Source organism: Nycticebus coucang, chromosome 5 (assembly GCF_027406575.1).
Source record: "Nycticebus coucang isolate mNycCou1 chromosome 5, mNycCou1.pri, whole genome shotgun sequence".
NCBI classification, from domain to species: domain Eukaryota; kingdom Metazoa; phylum Chordata; class Mammalia; order Primates; family Lorisidae; genus Nycticebus; species Nycticebus coucang.
The window spans coordinates 25682895-25703567 of record NC_069784.1 but is presented as its reverse complement, the minus strand read 5'-3'; the positions used below and the strand labels follow the sequence as shown (position 1 = coordinate 25703567).

Below are 20673 nucleotides of genomic sequence, written 5' to 3'. Positions count from 1 at the left end.
CACGCTTTGCCTCGAATGCCTCGCTGTCTTAGTGCAGAGATGTCCAGGCGGCGCGAGCGTCGTTGCAACTTCCCCTCGCGCCCCGTCCCGGGCTCGGGGCCGGCTCCTGGGCGCTCTCCTGGCTTTGTTCCCGCGCGGTGGGCCAGACTAGCGGCGGGCGGTGGGGTCCCAGGCGCCTGGGATCTGGCGACGCCGGGCTCTCTGGCTGCGGGGGCTGCTCCGTGTCTGCAGGATGCGCCCCTCCGGAAAGGGGGCGCTCCTACGCGGTCCTTCGCCCTTAGGCGGGGCCGGTTCGCGCGCTTGGGGACCCGTCCAGCCGCCGCGGCCCCCGCCGTCCTCCCGGCCCGGCCCGGGCTGCGGGCGGGCCCGACGCCTCCTCCCGCCTCAACTCCCCGGCCAAATGCAGCTGGGAGTTAGGCGGTTACGTGGCTAACGCGGGCTTCTCATTGTTCCTCGTCTCCTTCAAGGAAAAGAGACCGCTGAGTGTACCCCCGATCCAGGGCCCGCGGAGGAGCGGGAGCCGGTCCGGGACCCCTAAGGTTCCAGAGTCCCGGCGCCTAGAGGCGCATCGCTGCTGCTCTGCGGGAGACGGGAACAAAGCCCGAGCGCGCCGCCGTGGGAGTTCCATCTGCTGTAGACACCCAGAAGTTCGTAGGACGTTAGAGTTTGACGATATCAAGGAATATTTTTGCGGGTTGCTTTTGTTTAGGGTTTATTTGCTGGGGCGGGTTGTAATTTGGAGTCTTGGGATTTGGTGACGCTCAGCTTTTCCACTGGGCATAAGAATGCCCTGGGTTTATCTTTGGGACGTTTGACCTGGGAAAGAGATGAGAGGCGGCCCCCTCCCCAAATCCTCTCCTTCCTTCCTCCCTCCCTGCATTCCAAGCCCATGACATCAGGGGTTTCTGGGGGAGAGAGACCAGCCAATCGGCGCGGAACTGCGCACAGAACGCTCATTGTCTCCTTTTTGCTGTACTGGCCAGAGCGCCACAAAGGAGGGCTGCTGTGGTTTGATTCCCAGTGACCTCCCGGGAGCCGAGGCTGTCAGGACCGCCACCTCGCCGTCCGGCCGCCGGGAGAACGCACCGGCCTTGTCCGATCTGTGACATCCCTGGGCTGCGGGCGCAGACGGGGCGAGGTGAATTATGTCGGGGTAATGAGGCGCGCTGTGGTCAAACCCCGGGCGGGAGCTGTGGCTCTCGCTTAGTCTACGCATCATACTATATAATTTAGTTGTTAATAGATTTTGAACTGTCTTTGAAGCCAGGGATTGATTTCAGTCTTTGTATCTAAAATTGGATCGTTTAGGTCTTTGTAGCCTTTCAAACGTGCTGCCCATATTAGAAAACAGTTTCCTAAACATTTTTTTTTTTTAAAGAACAGAAAGGTGAGTGGTTTGTATGGGATTGAGTATAAACTTCACCAGCTGAACACTTTGTAGCAAACTATTGTTCCCTTCCTTCCAAGGTTTACAAAATGAGTTTTAGGAAGGCTTTCAGAGGAAATCAGTAATACCCTGGCCTGGCTTGTTGCCTTAATTGTAATTTGCCCCAGCAAATCTTGGCTGGCAGCAGATGAATCTCCTTACTACCTTTTGCATTGTAAATGAGGTACTGAGAACTTTGGCAGTCCTTCAAGTGACTCACTTTCTTCAGATGTTAATATCCACGCTAATTTTCTATTTGCTGACTACTGTAGCAGTTTCTTCCCATTTCTCTCTTATTGAGCACACCCAAAGAAGTGCACAGACTGAGGCTAGATTGCTAGAATTATTATAAATGGTAAAAAACAGCAAACCCTCAGTTTTCAGAACCTTTAGAAAGTTAGTTAATAAACACTGTATGTCTATCCTTTTAAGCACCAAACCCATTTTTTTTTTTTTTTGGACACAGCCTTACTACGTTACCCTAGGTAGAGTGCTGTGGCATCACAGCTCACAGCAACCTCCAACTCCTGGGCTACTCCTGGGCTTAAGCAGTTCTCTTGCCTCAGTCTTCCAAGTAGCTGGGACTACAGGCGCCCACAACTACACCTGGCTATTTTCTGTTACAGTTGTCATTGTTGTTTAGGTGGCTTGGGCTGCGTTCGAACCCATTGACTTCCGTGTATGTGGCTGGCACCCTAGCCCTGAGCTACTGGTGCAGCCCGCCAAACCCATTTTTTAATGACCTGTTTAATTTATGAGGTCTTTTCTTATACTGTTCTTTTATAGGAAGTCTTTTGATCATAATAGTAGAGCAGTACTGTAAGGTAGGGAGGATTGGTGGGATTATCCAATATCATTTATGGATGGTACACTGAAGCTCAGAAACGGTGTAATTTGCTCAAGGTCACAGAAGATGGAATATTCTAAGATTTTTTTTAACTCTAAATGTGATGTTTTCATATAGAGCAGTACTTAGGGATATTCTTTTATACAAGTCTGTGTGTTCCTCGCCACCCCCCAATTTTTGCCATCCACTTGTCACTTTACGTTCTGATTATTCATGTAATGCTGTTTCTGATTTGATCTGTTCTGGGCTTGGAAATCAAATATTAATAAGATCGTTATGTGAGATGGTGCTTTTTTTTTTTTCTCCTTGAGACAGGGTCTTGCTTTAACACCCTGAGCTGGAGGACAGGGGCTAGATTACAGTGCAATCATCACAGCTACCTGGAACCTTAAATTCACAGGTTTAAGTGATCCTGTAGCCTCAGCCTCCTAAGTAGCTGGTACTACAGGCCAGTGCTGCTACCACACCAGCTAACTTTTCTAGTTTTTGTAGAGACAGCATCTCTCTTGTTCAAGCTGGTCTTGAACTCCTGGCCTCAAGCAATCCTCTTGCCTGGGCCTCCCAAAGTGCTAGGATTACAGCCATGAGCCACTGTGCCTGGCTGAGATAGTGCATTTTGACCAAGGGTTCCGGAGTGCAGAGTGAAGGGTGGGTATATTGAAATGTGAACTTTGACTTTGCTTGGTAGGACACCTTTTCTTTCCTTCCTGTTTTTCTTTGTGTATTGCATAATTGATATTGATACGGTGATTGAGTGCTAGGTCCCCTCATCCCCAAACTTCATTTACCAAAGTGAGAGGGAGGCATTACGGAGTAGACCTGGGAGTCCTGCATACCTGGGTTCTAGTCCCTCTGCCACTTACTGCCTTGTCTGATCCTGGGCAGTTATTTGACATGGTTTCCTACTCTGTAAAATGGGGGAGGGAGGGGAATGTTAGTTACCACCTCCAAATGTGTTGTGGAGATGTGTCTGGCTTACAGTAAGTACTCAATGACTATTATGTGCATTATAGCTATTAGTGCTTAGCAATAGAAAGTGATTGGGGCTTGGCGCCTGTTGCTCAAGCGGCTAAGGCGCCAGCCACATACCCAGCCCGGGCCTGCCAAAGAACAGTGATGGCTGCAACCAGAAAATAGCCGGGCGTTGTGGCAGATGCCTATAATCCCAGCTACTTGGGAGGCGGAGGCAGGAGAACTGCTTGAGCCCAGGAGTTGGAGGTTACTGTGAGCTGGGATGCCACAGCACTCTACCCAGGGGCTTGAGGCTCTGTCTCAAAAAAAAAAAGAAAGAAAAAGAAAGTGATCGGTATTATCCTTCTTGGATTTGTATGTCCCTGTCTCTTTAAGTATTAAGTTTGTAGTAAGAGCTTTTGGTCTTATATTCTACCTGTGAAAGTAGTTCATCAGTGAATTGAGGAAGTGTTTGATCAATATTTCTAATCAGTAAAATTTTGGGGGAGAACTTCAAGGCACTGTGAAGATTATATAATACATGGGCAGAACACACAAACTTTTTAATAGCAAGAAGATGTTTGAAACAGCCTAAAATGTTAGAATTAGCCTGGACGCTGTGAACAAGTCTCTGTAATAACAACAGTAGAACAAAAAAAATGGATCAATAACTTGCAGTCTACGTGAGAGAGTGAAGGGCTAGGGAAAATGTAGATGCTGCTGGGGATGGTTCAGAAGAGGATGGAAACACTCTTAAGGTGATGGGTCCTGCAGGTATTGTACAGGGGGGGGGCAGGCCTTTGAATCCATCTGGGTAATGCAAATGAGAAGTAAAACAGCTCTGTGTCTCTTAAGCCATGAAAAAGCATAAACAGGTCCTCAAGGGAAGCATAGCATTTCCTTGACTCTGAACCAAATGCTGGAATCAGGGCAGTTCCCCCCTAAAGTTGAGGATGCACTGAAGCACGTCCTCAACAGATTTAGAGCAAATGCTATGGGGACTTTCATTAGGTGTCAGGGAAAGTAAAAGGATGGGGGAGGATGGGGAGGAGGGAAGCTGAAATAATCCCACCTCGTTATGTTTTTGGGGAGGAGGCTGATTGAAGTATTAAGAAGAATGGAGTTGGAATGCATATTCTTATAGTTTTCTCTCGGAATGTGTGATTCGAGCAATATGGGATTTGAGCGAAGGAGCTTCTCACAGAGTCTTCTTGGTTACAAAGTGGTATTCCTCAACACCCGAAAACCATTTTGTAAAACTTATTAAAATCATATGGCATTGAAGAGCAAATGAAACAGTCATAGGATAATAATTAGATAGGACCCCGCACCCTGTGGGATCCTCCCAGCTTGTCTACCCAGTGACTTTTGAACAAGCAGCTGCTCAAAGGGGACCTCTGATCACAATAACCTCAGGGTGACTGTACGTAGCTACAAGTTACACCCTGAGGAGGTCTGCTTTGTCTTGCTGCTAGAGCATCGGAATCTTGGTAAAAGGCTGTGGCTCATGCCTGTAATCCTAGACTCTGGGAGGCTGTGGTAGGTGGATTGCTTGAGCTCAGGAGTTTGAGACCATCTTGAGCAAGAATGAGAACCTGTCTCTATTACAAATAGAAAAACTAGCTGGGTGCGGTGGCACATGCCTGTAGTCCTAGCTACTCAGGAGGCTGAGGCAAGATGATGTCTTGAGCCCAGGAATTTGAGGTTACTGTGATCTGTGATAATGCCATGGCACTCTAGCCTGTGTGATAGAGTGAGAGAGACTGTCTCCAAAAAAAGAAAAAGCATAGATGGGTTTAGCTTTTTGTTTTTTTAACTTTAATATTTAAAAATACTTTGTCTCAAAAAAAAAAAAAGTTTCACTTTGTTGCCCTTGGTAGAGTGCTGTGGTGTCATAGCTCATGGCAACCTCAACTCTTCGGCCCAAGCGATTCTCTTGCCTCAGCCTCCCAAGTAGCTGGGACTGCCGGCACCTGTGACAATGTCCAGCTATTTTTAGAGACAAGGTCTTGCTCTGGCTCAAGCTGATCTTGAATTTCTAAGCTCAGGCAGTCCACCCACCTTGGCCTCCCAGAGTGTAGAAATACATTTTTAATTAAAAATTGTCTTGGTTTATTATCAGTTTCTTCCTACCAGAGGTAAGGATCTTTATTCACTGGTGTATCTCAAGATCTATACTTTACAGTACAGTTTGGCACATAGTAGATGCTTAGCAATTTGTTGATTTAATGAATTTATCCATCAGAATTAGATTTTGCTACCTCTAGAAATTACAAATTGGAGATTAACCTTGTTAAAGTACCCCACATAAGAATTCTGTAGTGCAAGTGTGATGTTTTTGAAGGATGATGTGATTATAATAGTTTGTTTTTCCTAAGCAGTCAATAGTTAATATTACATTGATAACTTTGGCTAAGGTAATTTCTTCTTTGGCTGGGTTCTTTTGTAGGATAATATTTAGAAATAAACATCCTACTTCATACTGAGTAAACTGAGTGAAGGCTTGAAGATATTCTTCCATTAACTCTTGTTGCCCTGTGGCTACTTTCTTCTTTGTGATCTTTATTTAGATACCTGCTCAGAAATTAGTCAATGTTTAGAAGAAGAGGTTTACTACAAAAGTGATTGTATTAATATGATAACAAAATATTTCCTTTCAAGTTAATTTCAAATAGGTAAAATAAGATAATGATGGAACTAACAGATGATAGATTTAGTGTGTACATGACTAGAAAAGTATAAAATCAAAACCCTGAATAAAGATTTTCGCTACACGCCATCCCATCTTGTGTAGTCTGTTTCTTGACTTAATAATTACAGGAGCGAGTTTACACCCACGGCAAAGCTGCTGTTTGTTCGCATCTCCCGTCACGCAACATCTTTCTTAGACTCACAAGTTAGAAAGGAATGGTAGGGGTGGCCTCTACAAAGCTTTGTCCATGCCTGCATTTTCCTGACTACCACTGGAGAAGTGGCCATTCATCTGGCCCAGAGTCTTTCTCCTGATAGGGACTGGCCGTTGCTGTTTGTTTTAGGTTTTGTTTTCCTGTTTGACCAAAAGAGAAAAAGATGATATACTTCACTGGCTCAGTGGTTAGGGTGCCAGCCCATACACTGAGGCAGGTGGGTTCCAACCCAGCTCGGGCCTGCTAAACAACAATGACAACTACAACCAAAAAATAGCTGAGCGTTGTGGTGGGCTCTTGTAGTCCCAGCTTCTCCGGAGACTGAGGCGAGAAAATTGCTTGGGTCCAAGAGTTGTGGTTGCCATGAGCTATGACGCTACAGGGCGACATAGTGAAACTCTGTCTCAAAAAAAAAAAAAAGAAGAAGATGATACACTTTGCTGAAATGAGAAGAGGTAGCATGTTTTCTTTTTAAAATGCTGAACTTCATTTACACTGGAGCATGAGACAAGGATCGTTATCAGCTCACTCTCCCACGACCTATAGCTTTTACACACTCCTATTTGTGGAAATTGTATTCTCTGTCTCTAACCAGATTTAGATTTCAAAAATAAGCTTGATAGGGAACGTCGCTAATACTAATATCAACCAGAGGCATATCCTTTTCCCCCTGTATGATGTCTGTTTCCCTTCCAGGGTGAGATGAGAGTTAGTGCTTCCTGTCCCTGCCGCCTGATATAATGTGCAGGAAGATAACCTGAACCCAGAAGTTTGAGATTACCCTCAGCTGTGAGGCCACAGCCCTCTACCCTGGGGCAACAGAGACTCTGTGTCAGAAAAAACAAACAAACAAAAAAAGGAGGGGAAAGAAAGAAAAGGAAGCGGAATTGGGTAGTTATCACCATTGTATCCAGTTTGTCATCTCCATCATATGGAGAGTGAGGAAGTGCTTTATTTTCCTTCTCAGTAAGACTGGGTGACAGTGGGAGGAAGCGTGTCCTTGGAATTTGGGGGCAAGTCCTGTTTTGCTCTAGGCATTAGCCTTCTATAGCATATACTGCGTGCATGGGTTCTCCCTAACTCTGAACTCATTTTATAGCCATCAGTGGGCTCTTTATTATTATTTATATGTACTTCCATCCTTAGATTTTTCTTAAGGATTTCTGGAGCCCACAGATCTATCCGGTTTGCTTGTGGAGATTGAAGCTTATACAATTTTGGGGTCCTCATTTAGTACAGAAAATACAAAATATCTTGTTAACTTTATTAAAAAAATCTATGACCATCTGAACCTTAGTGAAATTGTGTCATCCAAGACTCTTACCAGGGAGAGTGTAGAACCTAGAAGTTAAGAAGGTGGCCAGTGGGGACTGGGTTGGAATCTTAGTTCTGATTCTAACCATATTCTGATTTGATCTTAAATTTTCCTGTGGACTTCAGCAAGTGACTTAACCTCTCTGTCTCCTTTGTAAAATGAAGACGTTGTAATACCTTTCCAGGGTTGTTGGTAGAAATAATTAAGATAGATAATCCATGTAAAGCCTTTAGAGCAGGGATCCTCAAACTGCGGCCCGTGGGCCACATGAGGCAGTGTGATTGTATTTGTTCTTGTTTTGTTTTTTTACTTCAAAATAAGGTATGTGCAGTGTGCATAGGAGTTTGGTCATAGTTTTTTTTTAAACTATAGCCAGCCCTCCAACGGTCTGAGGGACAGTGAATTGGCCCCCTGTTTGAAAAGTTTGAGGACGCCTGGTTTAGAGTAATGCCTGGAGCCAGAAGTCCGTGTTATATAAATGTTAGACATTGTTCCATGTTGCTGGCTGGTTTTCTGTGCTGAGTAGGCTGGGTCTTGGGTTTGGAGCTTCTCAGTGAAGCAGTTACCCCCTGTTTAGTCTCTGTGTTAGGTGTGTGATCTGTGACCTGCCGCGGGGTCCTTACCCAGGACTGAAGTCTGGAGGTCTCTGTTCCTGCTCTGTTTTTTCTGCATTGCCCTCAGGGCCCAGGTCTTGCTTTCTAGACATGGTAATATTCTGCTTTTTCTACCTAAAAGGTTGATTACTTTTAAATAAGACACATCTTTTGATTTCAGATTGGACTCGTATTTTTTTCTCAGCTGACTAGTTACCATATTTATTTTTGAGTGTTTGAATTTTGCTCCTCACACGAGGCCTTCAGTTTAACTGTTCTTACAAAGGCACTGCCCAGGCCTGTGTGAAGCAAGTTTGTGTAATTCTTAGTTTAGAGGAGATCTTTGTGCCTGGAAAGACTCTTCTGGGTGAGTCGTAACCTTAACCTACACGTTGATGGCTGTTTCCCCCTTCTCTCCCTCCAGAGTTCTCTAGGCGACTCTGGCTGTGGAGAGGCTGCATAGGGAGCCGTTGTTTCTTTCACCGCTCCCCTCCCAAATGTCTGGACATGGGTCTTTCTCCATTGCCTCAGCTTCTCAGCCCGCCTTAGTGAAATGCAGCTCCACAAACGGCTAGAGAGTGCTTTAGTATTGCACTTTTCCTTCTCTCCTTTTGTTTCTCATGGGAGGAAATGGGAGAGAAAATAATCAGTACCACGTGTGGCGAGGCTCCCTCATGCTGTTGGTTAATTCCAACATGTGATTCCACTTTGAATGCAAAAAATAGCAACAGCAATCATATTATACTTCTAATCGAGTGTAGAAATTATAGGTACATCCAGCATCACACTGCAGGCTCATTGCAGTCCCTGGCCATTGGCAGGTGAGCTGGAACCCCAGGGCTGCTCTTCAGAGTCCCCCTGTGGCTGGATGTCTTCCCTCGAATGTTCCCAATCTCTGTTTGGAACACCGTGATGTATTTGCTTCTGGTTTTTCCTTATCTTTTTTCAGAGGTCTGGATGTTATATTTAAAAAGAACCCTTACCTCCCTCCCTTCCTCTCCCTCTCTCTCACGCACATGCACACATACACACAGATGCATACTTTGCCAGTCAAGTTTTAATTCTTTTTCTTTTGAGACAGAATCTTGCTCTGTTGCTCCAGACAGAGTGCAGTGGCATCGTCACAGCTCACAGCAACCTCAAATTTCTGGGCTCAAGTGATCCTCCTATTTCTGCCTCCCAAGTAGCTGAGTCTACAGGCATGGGCCCCAACGCACTATTTTTCTTTCTTTCTTTCTTTTCTTTTTTTTTTTTCTTTTTAGTAGAGATGGGGGTCTTGCTTTTGCTCAGGCTGGTCTCAAACTCCTCAACTCAAGCATTGCTCCTGCCTCGGCCTCCCAGAGTGCTAGGATTACAGGCGTGACCTACTGTGCCTGGCCCAGGTTTTCATTTCTAATTTTCTTCTTCTCTAGGCTTGGTCCCCCTCACCCTTCTTTTCCTGCTTCCCACCCTTTCCTGTAGTCTTACAGTGCTGTCCAAAGCATGTATGTGGCAGAAGACTACTCTTTAATGGGGCCAATGGAAGAGTTAAAGTGTTTTTAATCTGAGACATCTTAGCCAAATATCTTATTATGAACTTTTGAACCATGCTGGCAACGCCCTCGAGATTCCTGTGGGCTGGTTTGAATCAATGCTCTCTTTAACTGGGCAGCATATTCAGTGTGCATCAGCCTGACACAGCCATACTGGTAGTGGGTACTTTCAGATGTATTTCCACTTCTCCGGGAGTTAAAGGACTTTATGTTAAGCCAGAGCTAAGCCTCTGCAGGGAAGTGGTACAGGGGCCTGTGCTAAGCTTATATATGGCATAGAGAGTTCCTGTCCCAGATTGGTTGGGTCATTTGAATAGGGAACACCCAGTGGTGGAATAGGCTTTGACTTTGGAGCCAGATCCGAGTCCAAATCCCTGCTGAGCCCCCAGCCTTTGGACAGGTCAGCTCTGCGTGAAGCCAGTATCTTCACCTCACTTCCTTGCTTATGAGAACCTCTTCTCTTTTTGCAAATAGTCCTCAAATACAAAAGTAAAGTGAAAGAATCTTATATCCCTTTTCCCTACCCCAGCCACTTGTACTGCTTTGGATGTCATCTGACCCTGTTAGAAACTGAATTATAGTCTGTTGTAGGAATTTCCATTACTTACTCACTGTTTCCCTACTGACGGCTACTTCCTTTAAAGCAATTGTGTGGGAAAGTGTGTAACTTTTGACTTAGCATCTCAATGTATGTTAGGTATTGCCAAATTGCTCTATAAAAATCAGGTCCTGTCACTTGCTTTAGTTCTTTTTTTTTGAGATAGGGTCTCACTATGTCGTCCTCGGTAGAGTGCGGTGGCATCACAGCTCACAGCAACCTCAAACTCTTGGGCTTAAACGATTCTCTTGCCTCAGAATCCCAAGTAGCTGGGACTACAGGTACCCGTCACAATTCCCGGCTATTTTTTTGGTTGTAGTTGTCATTGTTGTTTGGCGGGCCTGGGCTGGTTCAAACCTGCCAGCTCTGGTATATGTGGCTGGCGCCCTAGCTGCTGAGCTACAGGCGCCAAGACTGCTTTAGTTCTTAATTATCAAGTCACATATATTATCTGTAACATCTGCCATCCCTTCGCCATCTCACAGCCAGACTCGGGTGGGAGTTGGCTGTGGTGGGGTGAGGCTCAGTGTGGGAGAAGGTTTCTCTTTCTTACATTATTTGATAAGTGGTATTTTAAATTGAAAGCTTAGTCAGCAGCATCATAATCTCATCAAAATGGCAATTAAATCACATCAAATAACTGATTTTTTATGATATATTGAATTTAAAGGAGGAAATCCTTCTAGTATCTGGATAGGAATGGCCAGTGAAGCACAGACAGAAGGATAAGGGTCAACGTTTATTTAGTTCTTACAATTTACATGAATTGACTCATTGACTCTTCCCAACAGCCCTGTTCTACTAATGATCTTTGGTTTATAGGTGAGGAAACTGAAGCAGAGGAAACTCGATACCTGGTGGGGTGGGATTCTAACCCAGCTTTCAGTTTCCGGAGCCCGTGCTCCTAATCATTTTAATCTGAGGCCAGAGCTCCAATCATTTTAATCTGAGGCCAGAGCTCCGGGAGAATTGGCTTCTTTCATGGGGAACGGGAGAGGGGTGCAGAGTCTGGAAAGGGTAGGCCAGCGCGAGCAGTCCCAGGACAATATCCTTTAACAAGAAGCCAGAGGAGGAGAGATGGCAGGGCCTTCAGGAAAATGCTGTGTGCTGCAGAGAGGCCAGGAGGAGGACTGGACACAGGCTACAGGATTTGGCTGCTGAGAGGTCACTGGTGACCTTTTGAGAGATCATCTTCAGTACAGCAAATTTCCAGGGGTTAGAAGGGAGTACTAAGTGAGGAAATGGAGAGGCTTGGCATGAAATAAAAGAGAAACAGAGCAGTGTTTGAGGCCGGCAGCAGCTTCAATCAAAGGTTTGCTTGTTTCACACAAGACTGGGTAGCCTGTGCCATTGAGGGGCCGAGCAAAGGGAAGGGCTGGGTACAGGTGGCGAGTGGGAAGGGTGGGAGCAGAGCTGCGGGGGTGTCTGGGGGGGTTCCCCTGAAAGGAGGGGAAAGGCAGAGGACTGTGAAAGCACAGTCCTGAGCACTGGTGTAAGAAAGCTGTGTGCAGTGGCTCATGCCTGTAATCCCTGCACTCTGGGAGGCTAAGGCAGGTGGATCACTGGAGCTCAGAAGTTCCAGACCAGCCTGAGCAAGAGTGAGACCCCCACCTCTACTAAAAATGGAGAAAATTAGCTGGGTATTGAGGCAGCACCTGTAGTCTCAGCTACTCAGAAGGCTGATGCAGGAGGATCACTTAAGCCCCGGAGTTTGAGGTTGCTGTTGAGTTAGGCTGATGCCATGACACTCTAGACTGGGCAACAGACTTGAGACTCTGTCTCAAAAAAAAAAAAAAGTTTAAAAAAAGAAGGCTTCTTTTCCTTTGCCATTGTTGTTCTTCTCATGTGAAATGGGGTGTTACTTTGCTGCTGACCTTGTTCTGGAGTCACTGGTGACTGATGGTGACGGGCACAGGAGATGAGATGGTCCAGGCCAAGGCCTGTGTGTGGAACACGCTGTTGATTTCAGCTGCTGAGGCCGCTGCAGCCTGGGCACTTGTTCGCTCTTCTAATTCCATGGTCCTTGATCTGGAAAGAACGGAAGGTTGGGGGTTTTTGTTTGTGCCTGGTTGTCTGTAGCAAACGTTTACAACATATTCTCAGAGAGGCCGTATGGGAGATGCGGTGCCCAGAGGGGATTATTTTCTCTCTCCTCCATGCCCTCAGATTGCATTGCAATCGTGTAAAACGTGGAGTAGACTTTCCGGTCAGTGTGGAGTCCCCTGTGCCCTTATCACATGGTCCTTTCAGGCTTCAGGACTGGAAGGGGGAACCATGTTCATGTTGACTCTTTAAGGAACTCTGAATTGTGTAGTTGTTTATTTTGTTTTTTGTCTCTGCGTATAAGAAGCTTGGGCTCCAGTTTGTGTCCATCCTGCCTTTGGTGGCATTTGTTTGGGAGTTGGCAGTGTGCAGGTTTTTGAACCTTACCTCTGACTTTATCATTTTTCATGCTTTCTCATTAAAGCCAAATAAACCAAATGCTTTTTTTTTGGCCTGGGCTGGGTTTGAACCCACCACCTCCAGCATTCGGGGCCGGCGCCCTACTCCTTTGAGCCACAGGTGCCACCCAACCAAATACTTTTTTGCTTAGGGTCTCAAAAGGTATCATGTATCTTTGCATGCAATTTCATGAGGCACAGTTGAAATTTCTTTTAGAAAGGAAATGGGAAATTCCATCCTACTTTTTAATAGAAATGTCACATCCTCTCATTTTTACGAGGGAAAGAAAGTGGTGCTATCTTACACAGCTAATGTATATCCATAAGACTCCCTGAAATCTCGCTAGCCAGCATCTATTCTACATTGAAAATGGAGTGTTGGGTGGTGCCTGTGGCTCAGTGAGTAGGGTGCTGGCCCCATAGACCGAGGGTGGGGGGCTTTGGAACCTGGCCCCAGCCAAAATGCAACAAAAAATAGCCAGGCATTGTGACAGGCACCTGTAGTCCCAGCTACTCGGGAGGCTGAGGCAAGAAAATCACCTAAGCCCAAGAGCTGGAGGTTGCTGTGAGCTGTGATGCCCCAGCACTCTACCAAGGGCAACAAAGTGAGACTCTGTCTCAAAAAAAAAAAAGAAAGAAAGGAAAAAAAAGAAAAAGAAAATGGAGTATTGCAACTGTGTTTGGAGCTGGTTGTAAATGGACAGATTCCACTGTGGTGAGAAAAAGGCGCTCCAAATCTGAGATCTAGATCTGGATTTCTGAGAAGAGTTCTGGGTTTACTGGGTGCTGGGGAACTGGGATGCCATTCCCCGTGGGCTCCTTTCCCAGCTGTCCCACCAGTGCTAACGGTAGGGGAGCGTGTGGTATTTGAGGGCCGGCAGGTGGGAGCACTGGATGAAGGTGGTCAGTGGTCTGTGAGTGAGGAGGATTTCCTGGGTCGGTAGAGACCATTTCCTTCTTGGAGCAGTATCTTTAACTTCTGGGCCGGTTGAGATGGATTCCACGCCTTCCTTGGCTGACCAGCGTCCTTTGATGTGAACATGGTAGAAGTTGATGGGGGCATCCATTCCAAGACTACAGCGTAGTGCTGCTGCAGCGTCCCTGTGATTCTGGAAAAGGAAAAGACAACTTTTTAGTTTTATCATATGCCTGACTCAGAGATTATTTTGGTTTTTTGTGTGTTTAAGACAGTCTCCCTCCGTGTCACCCTGGGTAGAGTGCCGTGGCATCAACATAGCTCACAACAACCTCAGACTCTTGGGCTCAAACTCCTGAGCTCAAGCATTTACCTGCCTCTGCCTCCCAGAGTGCTAGGACTACAGGCGTGAGCCTCCCCACCCGGCCCCAGAGATTATTTTGCAGGCACCTAAAGTCATGCTGAAGAGACATGTGCTCGAAAGTCTGGGCAGCAGCAAATGGCTGCTATCTGCCAGTGCAGTGATAAGTTTGCTAGTCTCTGAAATATTCTGCCATTGAGACAAAGAAAACAAAAACTTGAACATCTGTGTTTGCATCTCTTTTACCTGTGGGGCTTCAGCTGAGATCCCCTTTCAGCAAAATCTCTATAGATCTATAGATCTCTAAAATTGAAGACCCAGTGGGAAAATGTTCCCCAGCAAGCCCTCTTGCGAGCCATCCTCTTGCTGGGGCTTGGTTGGCACTCACAGAACACTTTCCCATTCCTCTTTGCTTTAGTCCATCTCCCTGATAGTTCTGTGTGTACCCTGGTCTGCCCTCTGGGTGTCACCCAGAGTAAACAAGTCCCTCTTCTGTGTAATTTGCAATTTAGGAGTTAGCTGAGTTTCCCCCAGGCTCCAGGGTCCTTCCTAAGTCATACCAAGTTAACCACTGACTTGCCAGGTGCTCCTAACAGGCTGTGTCTGATTTTTCTGGTCCTTTCACTGCTTAGTTTGCCCCTTCTACAAACTGAAGTCAGTTTATCGCATCCCCTTTTAGATGCATTACTCAGAATAGATCATAGTAGTGCCACAAATACATTTAGCCTACTTACTACACTACAGCCTTGACTCCTGTTATGATCAGCACAGTGCCCTGGCGAGGTGGACGAAGCACGTCCCTGTAGAAAGAAGGAGTATAGGGCGGCGCCTGTGGCTCAAGGAGTAGGGCGCCGGTCCCATATGCCGGAGGTGGCGGGTTCAAACCCAGCCCCAGCCAAAAACCACAAAAAAAAAAAAAAGAAAGAAGGAGTATAATCACTTGGCCACTTGATTTCCCCTCTCTATAAGTAGGTGATGGCAATTGTGGAAGGTTTTAGCTCATGTACTCCTTACACACCTATTTTAAATAATGCTCTGTTGGCTGTCTAATGGGTTGCTATGATTTAAACAGATAAGATAAACAATCATATTTTATAAAAAAAATTGTAGATCTCTGTAGACCAAGATAGCATTGGCTTTTAAGGCAGAGAATTTTTCAGTTTTAACTTACTCATCTTGGTGAATGTGCCAAGTGCTCACTCAAGAACATTGGGGTTGGGCGGTAGAGTCTCACTCTGTCACCCTGGGTAGAGTGCTGTGGTGTCATAGCTCACAGCATCTTCAAACCCTTGTATATCTTGAATAATTTGACCAAAACAGAAGAGACCAAACTCAGCCTTGAGCGACACATCACTACAAGCCGTGATGGTCAGTCAGCACAGTGAGCTTGGCCTTCCTTCTGGACCCCATTTCTAGGGTTACTAAACTGGACTTAAGGAGCACTGTAGACATAGGGACTTTATCAGAAAGTAAAGCAAATATGTCCCTAGTGGTCCATCTAAGATTACTAGATTGGAAGATCAAGGAGCTGTGACGCCCACAGGACCCAGCAGCATTCAAATGCAGATGCCTCTGTGTAACAGGACCAAGCTTTAGATCTGAGGCATTTCCCTAGTCCGGTAATACTATCAGTGGGTCACAAATCACTTGTTGAGTACCCACTGTGCACCAGGCTTGGATATTAGGGTACAGAGATGAACAAGAGCCTATCCCACCCTCAAGGAGGGCGCATGGGCAGCCGTTCTTGGGTGTGCCAGCACCATTGTGTACCCACGTGGCTGCCAGCAGTGACTGCGGCTACACACTGTTACCAGGAGTCCACTCTAGGAGGACAACCAGGCTCCTCAAGCAATAATGGAGAGACCCTTGCCTTTTGGGTAGGTTCTCTCTCTCTCTTTTTTTTTTTTGAGACAGTCTCACTATGTCACCCTTGGTAGAGTGCTGTAGTGTCACAGCTCACAGCAACCTCAAACTCTTGGGCTTAAGCGATTCTCTTGCCTCTACCTCCCAAGTAGCTTGGACTATAAGCACCCACCACAACGCCCACTGTTTTTTAGTTGTAGTTGTTGTTTGGCAGGCCTGGGCTGTGTTGAAACCCGCCAGCTCTGGTGTATGTGGCTGACTCCCTAGCTGCTGAGCCCATCACTATCACTAGGTTCTATTTTTTTTTTTTTTTTGTACAGACAGAGTCTCACTGTACCACCCTCAGGTAGAGTGCCGTGGCATCACACGGCTCACAGCAACCTCTAACTCTTGGGCTTACGCGATTCTCCTACCTCAGCCTCCCGAGCAGCTGGGACTACAGGCACCTGCCACAACGCCTGGCTATTTTTTTTGGTTGCAGTTTGGCCGGGGCTGGGTTTGAACCCGCCACCCTCGGTATATGGGGCTGGCGTCTTACCGACTGAGCCACAAGCGCCGCCCCCTATCACTAGGTTCTTATTACTACTGCTGTTAGCCAAGGTTTCTCTCACATGAGCTGTTCCATACGCACATCTTTGTTGTTATTTCTGAGTCTAGATTCCCCCAGGAATCTAGCCTTCATACTTACTCCCTCTGTGTTTAAGTTTGAACTTTCAAAATCCATCTTTTTTTTTTTTTTTTTTTTTTTTTTTTGAGACAGTGTTTCACTCTGTCACTCTGGGTAAAGTGCCGTGGCATCACAGCTCATAGCAGCCTCGAACTTTTGGGCTCAAGGGATCCTCTTGCCTCAATTTTTTCATTTTTAATGGAGATGTGGGTCTCACTCTTGCTCAGGCTGGTCTTGAACTCATGAGCTTAAGCAATCTGCCGACCTCGGCTTCCCAGAGTGCTAGGATTACAGGCGTGAGCCACCATGCCTGGCCTCAAAATCCATTTTTAAATAGTTATCTATTTTTTATCTATTATAGTTAAACCTTTATAGTCGGAAGGTAATTTTCTAGACAGATAAGGCAAAATTGACATTCTGCATTTTTTTACTACTATTATACTCTTTGCTTTAGGCACTGGACCAACTCATCTTTAGTTATTTTTAAAACTTTAATTTCTTGTCATTCTCACACATTTGTACATTGAGTCTAGTTTCTTCATATTTATCTGAATATACATATCAGGAGGGTATACATGTTTGTGGCTGGTGCTGTGTGCTGAAAACTTGATTTGAAGACAGGGCATCACCTCTGGGAGAAGGACCTGGCTTTAAAATGCTCTCAGAGTTCATGCCTATTTATGTGGCCAACATGATGTGCCATGGCTTATGAATGTCTAGTTTTTTCCTATCAAATCTTTAACAAGTTTACACCATTGGATGAGTTTGATTCTATAGTTCCCTTGAGGAATGCATGCGGTGTATTGTGATATAATTGTCCCAAATGTAAAGCTGTTGTCTCTAGGATTCCCATTCCTGCCTCCCACAAGATACAAACCTGCCTTTTTTTTTTTTTTTTTTTTTTTTTTGAGACAGTCTGGAGCTGTCGCGCTGGGTAGAGTACTGTGGCATCACAGCTCCCAATAACCTCAAATTCTTGGGCTCAAGTGATTCTCTTGCCTCAGCCTCCCAAGTAGCTGAGACTACAGGTACCCGCCGCAATGCCTGGCTATTTTTTTGTTGCAGTTGTCCTTGTTGTTTAGCAGGCCAGGGCCGGGTTTGAACCCACTAGCCCCCAGTGCATGTGGCTGGTGCCCTAACCACTGAGCTACAGGCACAGCCCAAACCTACCTTTTAAAAAAAAAAAAAATTATTTATTTATTTATTTTGAGACAGAGCCTCAAGCTGTCGCCCTGGGTAGAGTGCTGTGGCATCTCAGCTCACAGCAACCTCCAACTCCTGGGCTCAAGTGATTCTCTTGCCTCTACCTCCCAAGTAGCTGGGACTATAGGCACCTGCCATAACGCCCAGCTAGTTTTTGGTTGCAGCCATCTAATTATTATTTGGTGGGCCCAGGCTGGATTTGAACCTGCCAGCTCAGGTATATGTGGCTGGTGCCTTAGCTGTTTGAGCCATAGGCGCCGAGCTGCAAACTTGCTTTTTAAAAGTAGTTGGTTTATCCTTTTTTTTTTTTTTTTTGGAGACGGTCTCAAGCTGTTGTCTTGGGTAGAGTGCTGTGGCATCACAGCTCACGGCAACCTCCAACTCCTGGGCTTAAGCGATTCTCTTGCCTCAGCCTCCCAAGAAGCTGGGATTACAGGCACCCACCACAACGCCCAGCTATTTTTGGTTGTAGTTGTTGTTTGGCGGACCTAGGCTGGATTCAAACCTGCCAACTCTGGTGTATGTGGTGGGCGCCCTACCCGCTTGAGCTACAGGCGTTGAGCCACTTTATCCTTTTTTTTAAAAGTCAGCAACAAGCTGAAAATGAGAATTTGGGAGGCAACAATATTCTAAGTAGAAGAGCTAGGCAGGAGCAGGCATCGGGAAGGGTGGAGATGGGTGTGGGCAGTGGTGGGGGCCAGCATCCCACACGCTCCTGTCTGCAGCGGGGCTCTCCGTGTTGTCTGTTCCATCACAGACAATAGAAGGAGCAGGTTGCAGGGAGGTTTGGTTGGCAGAGAGCGCTATAGCCCCGTACAGAAATAACCTCTGATATAAATGGAGCACGTTTGTTCTGTGCATCGGGTATGGTGATGGGCCCCTTTCCTATGAAACAGGCTTTGCCCTCATAGTGGTCTTGGAAGGGGGGAGACCACTTGCAAGAAATGGGATAACCTGGGTTAGGTTTCTTAGCCAGCTCACATTGGAATTGGGACCACAGTGTAAGTTTTTGAAGTTTCATTTCAAAGCATGTGATCTTTAGTACGTATTTACAGGATCCATTGGGGGAGAGATTTAAGGTAGGTGAATAGTGTTGCTGACTTGTCCTTGCATGTGATATCAAGAGCGCCAGAGATGACAAGAAGAAGGGAAGGGGGCATCTTGACATTAAGATGGAAATCTGTTTGGTTTCCGTTTTAAGACTGTGGTAGCCTCTATTGTTCACTTTTCCTTTTATTTTTACACACACACACTTTTTTGAGCAAACTTTTTTTTTTAATCGCCCTCAGTAGGGTGCTGTGGCATCACAGCTCACAGCAACCTTCAACTCCTGGGCTTAGGAGATTCTCCTGCCTCAGCCTCCCAAGTAGCTGGGACTACAGGCGCCTGCCACAACGCCTGGCTATTTTTTGTTGCAGTTTGGCCGGGGCCGGGTTTGAACCCGCCACCGTCCGTGTATGGGGCCGGTGCCCTACCCAGTGAGCCACAGGTGCTGCCCAAGGGCAAACATCTTTAACACACCTTACTTACTATTGTCTCTTTCTGCTGGAATGTAAACTTTTAGGGCAGGAACTTTGCCTATGAACTGTGTCTGGTATGCACTAGCCATTTGAGTGAAGGACAGAAAGGAGTACGAGAGAAAGACATTGAAGGAAGAATCCAGGAAACACAGGGAACATTCCAAAGAGAAGCTGACGCTAAATGTGATTTTACTCAGTCTGGGGTGGTGCTGGATTATCCTCATGGCTCAAAACAGGGAGCCTAGTGAGAGTTCTAGCAGAACTGAAATTTGGGAGAATGGGATCACCAGGGACAGTGATCTGGACGGACAAGCAGTCTTCATTCTTCAGTGCCTTCTAGAATATTCCTGGGTGTGATTGGGACCACGAGACAGCTCTTGTACTTGAATAGCGTTGCTCTACCTGATGGACAGGTGCACCCTTTTTTCCAAATTGTACTGGGCTCTCTGCTTACACCAAGAAGCAGCATAAAACAGTGCGGGAATCATGCTTTTGGACCCATTGTTGGAATGTTTTTGAAGCTTGATTTCCCTTCTTAACTCTGCCTCCCTTTCTGAGGATTCTCTGGGGGAAGCTTCTCAAACCTCAGAGCCAGGAAGGGCTTGGCTGTTTCTCAGCAGCTGGCAGGCTTTTATCAGATCTGTGAGGATGGGCGGAGCCTCAGGGCTGGTGCTTTTTTCTGGAGGGAAGCCTGGTCCAGGGTGGCTGTACATGTGACTGGCTGTGATACAAACGCACACACGGGGTCTGCAAGAATTGGCTGATGCGGAGGTGCTCACTGGTGGGAAGGGAGTGGTTTTGGGGAGAGAGGTGAAGAGAGACTTAAACATTTTAGTTGATCTCAGTGTTTCTTTCTTTCTTTTTTTTGAGACAGTCTAATTATGGTGCCTTTTGTAGAGCTGTGGCGTCACAGCTCACAGCAACCTCCAACTCCTGGGCTTAAGTGATTCTCTTGCCTCAGCCTCCCAAGTCGCTGGGACTACACGTGCTTGCCATGGCACCCAGCTATTTTTTAGCTGTAGTTGTCATTGTTGTTTGTCCGACCCGGGCTGGGTTTGAACCCACCAGCTCCAGTGTATGTGGCTGGCGCTCTAGCTGCTGAGCTACAGGTGCGTAGCAGATCTCAGTGTTTCTTATCTCCACTTGCTTCCTGTCCCCTGCAGGATCTAATACCTCTATCTAGAACCTCCAAGGTTGAACTTTGGAGGTTCCTAAGTTTTTGTAATGTCTTAAGATTTTTCTCACCATCTACCCCAAGAAGCAGATTTCACCCCGTTTGGGGCAATATCACCCCTATTCAGAATGCATGTCCTCTACACTAATATACCCTTGAATTTAAAAAAACAAGTATTATTTTAGAACTACAGAGGACAGTGAAGACTAAAGAAAGATCAGTGCAACTAGAAAGGACTGATTTACATTGGAAATGAAGGGTGACCCCAAACTGGTTCTGTCAGTGATGGTGAGGAGAGAGTCCCCTCCCGCAATGAGCCCTGACCCAGGTACAGGAAGATGGAAGAGCAGCATTAGAAGC

At 46.2% G+C, this 20673-nt stretch overlaps 1 protein-coding gene across 3 annotated transcripts in view; it reads left to right on the top strand.

The window, feature by feature from the left end:
• CNN3 (calponin 3) overlaps nucleotides 1-20673 on the top strand; it is a 33123-nt gene that overhangs the window by 545 nt on the left and 11905 nt on the right. The window contains exon 1 of one of the 3 annotated variants that reach the window (XM_053592904.1): nucleotides 426-647. The exons of 1 other annotated variant lie outside the window; for it this stretch is intronic. The gene's annotated coding sequence lies outside the window, so the exon portion shown is untranslated. Of the gene's footprint in view, nucleotides 1-425; nucleotides 648-1015; nucleotides 1139-20673 lie in introns of those variants that run through there. One more of the 3 variants, XM_053592902.1, reaches the window with a different exon arrangement.